We start from the raw sequence: 6,000 nt of genomic DNA on the forward strand, positions 1-6,000 counted from the left end.
CACCTCCTTCCTTTTTTAAAACTACCAATATGAATAGGAACTGGCATTGCCTCACAATGATTTTGTCTCAACAACCTTTTTAAGCACTGATGGGTCACTCGGTAATCATGACCGGCCCAGACAACTATGATGAGGGCCAGTAATACTATTTTATGGGATGAGTGTGTTTTACGGTCTGACACACTCTCCCTGATCCAAAATGGCTGATCCAATCTCTAACCACGTTTTTTCTATTGAAGGTTAGACACTTAGCACCCACAGCCTCCATACTCCATTTCAACTATTGTTGTTTTGGCACCATGTAGAATGATCATTTAGGTCATTTTTATTATTTTTATTATTTTTGTATTCTTTATTCATTTTTTTCTTGCATGAAGAATTACTTTTTTCCTTTCCCAACATGGCCGCCCCGAATAAGGACCGCAACCGGCAAGTCCCTCATTACTTTCCACCACCTCCCCCGTAGATAACTTGGCATCCCGCTCGGAACCACACAGTATGCGGTCGGCGAGGCTGGTCTCCATTAGGTGTTCCGGAGTGTGGCTTGAAAAGTACAAGTGAGTGACAACACCCCTGGGGGAAGATCTACCCGTTTCCCCTGACTAACGGAGATCGTTTTCTTCGTATTTTTTTCCCGCACTAGGTCTGCCAACAAGACGGTGCTACAAACTTTTTAACAAACCACTTGTACCTTCTCTTTAGGTGTACGAGTGTCCACACCCCCTCAGTCGACCATGAGGCATAGTATTGCCTGTTAAGATGTATGTATTATCGTGCAATTGTCAGTCTTTTGTGTATTTTGTCATGTCAGACGCATGTTTTTTGTTTGTTTGATTATATGTGCACTGTGTGCATTCATAGACACTTTTTACTCACGTTATAGCGAAACGCCCGCATGAAGGATGTATTTGCTGGAGAGCAACATAGTGTTACAACAAACAAATGATGGACGGAATGCTGACAATGCAGACATTCTTCCCCAGTCAAGAGATCTGGGTTAAATCCATCGTTCTTTTGCCCACTACGCCACCCCAGTTCAGACATGGCCATATGCAAATCAGTCTTGACCCTGTGCCTCATGGGAACAGTCCAGCCCGAACTGCCAAGCCACGTCTTCCCTGGACTGGAATCAAGCATCCTAGGACCGGTTTCTGGCTATCAGCCGTCATCAGCCAGGATAGCTTGACTCCAGTGGCGTAGTGAGCACGGGACCCACGTCTGGGCATACCCATCCCACTTAGGGCGAAAAGCGTTACAACAAACAAATGATGGACGGAATGCTGACAATGCAGACATTCTCCCCCAGTCAAGAGATCTGGGTTAGATCCATCGTTCTTTTGCCCACTACGCCACCCCAGTTCAGACATGGCCATATGCAAATCAGTCTTGACCCTGTGCCTCATGGGAACAGTCCAGCCCGAACTGCCAAGCCACGTCTTCCCTGGACTGGGATCAAGCATCCTAGGACCGGTTTCTGGCTATCAGCCGTCATCAGCCAGGATAGCTTGACTCCAGTGGCGTAGTGAGCACTGGACCCACGTCTGGGCATACCCATCCCACTTAGGGCGAAAAGCGTTACAACAAACAAATGATGGACGGAATGCTGACAATGCAGACATTCTCCCCCAGTCAAGAGATCTGGGTTAAATCCATCGTTCTTTTGCCCACTACGCCACCCCAGTTCAGACATGGCCATATGCAAATCAGTCTTGACCCTGTGCCTCATGGGAACAGTCCAGCCCGAACTGCCAAGCCACGTCTTCCCTGGACTGGAATCAAGCATCCCAGGACCGGTTTCTGGCTATCAGCCGTCATCAGCCAGGATAGCTTGACTCCAGTGGCGTAGTGAGCACGGGACCCACGTCTGGGCATACCCATCCCACTTAGGGCGAAAAGCGTTACAACAAACAAATGATGGACGGAATGCTGACAATGCAGACATTCTCCCCCAGTCAAGAGATCTGGGTTAAATCCATCGTTCTTTTGCCCACTACGCCACCCTAGTTCAGACATGGCCATATGCAAATCAGTCTTGACCCTGTGCCTCATGGGAACAGTCCAGCCCGAACTGCCAAGCCACGTCTTCCCTGGACTGGAATCAAGCATCCTAGGACCGGTTTCTGGCTATCAGCCGTCATCAGCCAGGATAGCTTGACTCCAGTGGCGTAGTGAGCACGGGACCCACGTCTGGGCATACCCATCCCACTTAGGGCGAAAAGCGTTACAACAAACAAATGATGGACGGAATGCTGACAATGCAGACATTCTCCCCCAGTCAAGAGATCTGGGTTAAATCCATCGTTCTTTTGCCCACTACGCCACCCCAGTTTAGACATGGCCATATGCAAATCAGTCTTGACCCTGTGCCTCATGGGAACAGTCCAGCCATGTCTAAACTGGGGTGGTGTAGTGGGCAAAAGAACGATGGATTTAACCCAGATCTCTTGACTGGGGGAGAATGTCTGCATTGTCAGCATTCAGTCCATCATTTGTTTGTTGGAGAGCAACATAGTGGCACAATAAGAAAACAATAGTAATGAGTATCACAACACAGGTGTATAGTGTAACCGCCATTGTTTTTTTATATATATATTGCATATTGTGTCTTTTTTTCCCTTTAACTTCTGTATTTTTATATCCTACAGACTTTACTAGACGTACATTTACGTATGTATTATCCTTAACGCATGCTTATTAGGCGCAGCGTTTTTCACTTATCTTTGCACCGGAATTAGGTCTACTAGGAGTGGTACTTGCACTGGGCTGGTCCCAGTGTTGTCCTGAGGAAGAACTAGGGAAGCTCGAAACTAGTCGACCATATGCTAGGTACACCTACCCATTAAAGTAGTTTATTCTAGCATATTACCCACCTTTTTAACCAATTAGCTAGGAGCAAGAATAAAATATATTTGGCCCACTAGTTGATTATTTTAATTCACTTTATTCCACTCCACACCACGACACTTGCACCACACATAATTTGGTTTAGTGCTCCTACGTAATCCGCAAGTTGCAGCACGCCTCAGTCCGTAGAGGACTGAGAGGACCCCAATGATGAAGCATGTCACCGTGGGGAAACCCTGGTGAGTGAGGGGACTCAAGAAAGGAAGTGTTCTGCCCCTTTCTTTTTCTTGGGTGTTTTTCGGGAAACAAGTGTCTTCCTGACACCCCTAGGTTAGGTTCCTGTAACCTGAAGGTTCAGGCTATTTATTTATCGAAAGATACATCATCTAATTTAAATACAAAGTTCCTTCTTGGCTGTAGGCCAACTTGCATAATAAATGATTTAGAATTGCTGACCATTAGGTCTCTTTCTGTCATGAACGATTTAAAAGCATTTAATAAAGCTTGGAGACCCTTCTCGGTTCTAGAGATTAAAACCGCATCATCTGCATATAAAAGAACAGGAATACCCCGCCTACCAACTCTAGGACAGTTGGCATGTACCTTCTGCAAAACGGTATCTAACTCATTAATATAAAAATTAAAAAGGAAGGGGGCGAGAATACAACCTTGGCGCACACCCTTCTTAATATCAAAGTTACCAGTAGAACACAGATCCGATGAATACCTAACATTTGCACTGGTGTTACTGTGTAGGTCTACCAGAAAATTAACAATCCCACTATCCACACCCTTCTCCCTCATGGACTGCCACAGCCTTCCCCTGTTGACACAGTCGAAGGCTGATGACAGATCCATGAAGGCGAGATGGACAGTGCCCTTCTGAACCACAGTGTATTTACTTAGTATTAAGAAAAGATTAAGGCACTGAGTTATAGTAGAATGTCCACTGCAGAAGCCATACTGGGAGATGGACATGATGTTATTTTCCAGCGCCCAGTTTGTCAGTCTCTGCAGCAGAATTCTTCCCACTACTTTCACCATAGAGTCTATTAATGAAATTGGCCTATAACAAAGAGGACTGCCCCTATCCCCCTTCTTAAAAACAGGGACAATCGTTGAGACTCCCCATGATAGGGGACAGCCAATTTCAGCAGCTGCGTTAAAGACCGACTCTAAAATGGGTGCCCAAAAGCTAGGTTGAGACTTATATAAGTCTGGTGGGATTCCATCAGGGCCAGGAGCTTTCCTGGCTGTGAGTCCCTCTATACCCTCCAAAACCTCGCCTCTATCAAACGTGATAATTCCACCACTATTGCCAGGGAGCAAGTTAACATTTTCAGTCACCACACAGCTATACAATTGTTTAAAATGTGATTCCCACTCTTCCTTTCTTATGCAGCATTCTAGACCATCACCCGAATCCTGGACCAAAAATGTTTTTTTTACTACCGCCCAGAATCTAGAGCTGCATTTTAAAGTAGAGGGATCAAGAATCTCATCCCAGGCCTCCACTCTTAAAAGATCCTTGCGTAGGGCGATGGCAGACTTATATTCTTTGCGACACAACTTTACATTCGCTTTTATTCTAGGATTGGCTGCCAAGGCTTACGTGCCGCCTTGGAACAAACGTGATTGAACCATCTCTGTCCCCCATTCTCTGTGTTCTTTACTGGGACCATCATCAGCTCAGACACCTTCTCTGACAAGCTTTGAAAAGCACTAAGAACCTGATACGGGTCTGCCCCTTCTTGAATGCAGTTCTTAATATCCTCCGTGCAGTTATCCCTAATATTTTTGTATAATAGGTCAGGAGTAATCATTGACCATCTAAGACGCCGTCTCCCATCGGTTGTGCTCAACCTGCCAGTAATACATTTCCGATCTTCCTTAATTATCCAGGGACCCTTCAAATGAACAGTGAGTGGGTTATGATCACTGAATTCACTTTGTTCAATGGTAAAAGAGTCCACAAAAGACTGCATAGGCAAAGAGAGTAACACGTAGTCCCATGACCTTTAAAAGTTGGGGTATCAAAGCACTTTGTGGGATCCCTCAGTGCCATAGCCAAAGAAAGATCTAAACTGCTCAATAAATCATTAAAAAGTTCCCCTTCCAACGTATGTTCCAAATGCAAACCGCCAAGGCGGTCACACTGCAGATCCATTAAACATTTCGACAGGGGGTCGCCACAAGGATGAACATTAAAATCTCCCATAATCATAAGGTTATGGAGGCATTCCCTCAATGAAGAATTAATAAATACATTTAGTGCAGATATTTGGTTAGGACCTGTGTTAACATTGACAGCATTATAAAAGTTCACCAAACCAGCCAGACAATTTTCTCCATTCAGTACTAAACCCATAAATCCAGAGTTTGCTGTTAAAATTCTACGAATTTTACAAGAGAGTGTGACGGAAATAAAAGTCACCAAACCCACCTTAGGCCTGCCTCTACTTGATGCTATTGCAGGAACATAAAAGGCCTTGTACCCTTCAAGGAAGAAGTCACAATCCTGTAGCCAGGTCTCCTGCAAGCAGATGATCATAAATTGCTTAATATACATAATCCAATTGTTGTCCGCCATCTTTGATGCTAGCCCCGCGATGTTCCAAGAAATAACATTATTACAACTTGCTTTAGCCTGTGTGATCTCAATGGGTGCCGTCTCAGCTGGTATTACATTACCCTGACCCACAGACGCCTCACGTCAGTCGCACGCCTCCAAGCCAGACAGAACATCATATCTATTCTGTATATCCACATTAAACCCATTACTACAATAACCAACAAAATTAAATCTATTCTGTGTTTCTGCAGGAGGCCCATACCCACGTTGATAAACAACATTATACACGTATGGTGCATCCAAGGCAGGGGTCTGAGTTGGATTTGCTGGCCTAATTTTCCTTTGAGGAGGCGGGTCTTTACTCAGGTGTGCATAAAAATAGCCCAGTGGGCGAACACATATACTGTTCATATTGCACATTAGTGAGGATGCTCTTAGTAAAACTGTTGCCACATGCTGAGGATGCTTAAAATTGACAACAATGCAATCCCCACTACTTGTTTTTCTAGACGGTCCAACCCAATTCACCCTTCTTACTGCTATTATTTGGTCCGAATATGCAATTAGAAAACCACAGTTTTTGC

The sequence above is a fragment of the Triturus cristatus genome, chromosome 8 (assembly GCF_964204655.1).
Source record: "Triturus cristatus chromosome 8, aTriCri1.1, whole genome shotgun sequence".
In the NCBI taxonomy this organism is placed as follows: Eukaryota; Metazoa; Chordata; class Amphibia; order Caudata; family Salamandridae; genus Triturus; species Triturus cristatus.